Raw genomic sequence first — 1,213 nt, 5'->3', positions numbered from 1 at the left:
TCAACAGGGTACTTTCTCAGACTCTAGGTACTCAATAAATACTTGTTGGACTAATGGAAGCATAGAATAATCTATTAGAGAAGCCAGAGGTACAGTGAGCAAGGAAAGCCAAAGGCCTGGAAATTTAAATGTATGATTTTATATTGACAGCCTACAAAAAAGTCAGCTGAATTTGAATCTCCTAGTCATGTGACCTTTGGTATGTTGATTCACCTATTTGGGCTCATGGTGCTGACCAATTTGGTCTCTAAAACATTATATGACTAGGTCACAGAAGTCAAAGCAACCAAGAACAGACATTCAAAAGACTGAGTTAAATAATGTTTGTTTATTATACAGGTTATTCTCTACTCTTCATCAAGAACGAGCACTGATGACTACGTAGTAGACCTAAGGCCACAGGCACCAACCAAGTAGTGAATGCAGTTGGTTGAAAGTTGGAACAAGACTAAAACCATAGAGATTTATGCAGAGAGCATACCTAGTGCTACATATTCATAAAAATGGTAGTTAATGCATACAGTTTGGCTAGTTTTACCTTCAAAATTAATTAAACTGTATCGATGTATTTTGAAGTGTTAAGTCATCTGTATGCTTTAGCTCTTTCTATAGATGAGGCAAATGTACAAACAGATTAAACTGACTTTTACAGAATAATTATTCTTTTACCTTGTTGCATGGAAAGGAATCCTCCATTTTAGGATGCACATAAAATGCTAGCCTATATTGATGGCATTGCCTTAACACTTTTCTTTTTTTTTTTTAAGTAATTTTACAGGGCATTTAACCTATAAGAGAAACAGTGGATAAACTTGGAAAATGCTAATAGCAAAAACATTTCAGTCATGGCACATACAGCCAGAAGCCAATAATATCCTTCAACTATAGAAATTAGCAGTATTTTCTGTTTATTACTGAAACAGGATTCCATGTTCAAGCCAGAAATTGTCATTCAACAGAACAAATCAGGTCAAAACAATCAACCACAAAATGTGACACAACAAAAGGATGTGCTCATGTGATGAAAAACAAAAATAACAAATAATCAAACTTTTATTTCCTTGAATACAATATTGATGGCAAGATTGCTAAGAGGTCATCCCTGTATTTAGTTTAGATAAAGGCTTCCAGCATAGAACACTGTTAAGAAGTAACTGTCAGGAGCTATGCAGAAGTGATGAGAGGCAAATACTATAAAAACTGGAAAAGCAGG

Source organism: Macaca mulatta, chromosome 1 (genome assembly GCF_049350105.2).
Source record: "Macaca mulatta isolate MMU2019108-1 chromosome 1, T2T-MMU8v2.0, whole genome shotgun sequence".
NCBI classification, from domain to species: domain Eukaryota; kingdom Metazoa; phylum Chordata; class Mammalia; order Primates; family Cercopithecidae; genus Macaca; species Macaca mulatta.
This window is presented reverse-complemented; position numbering follows the sequence as displayed.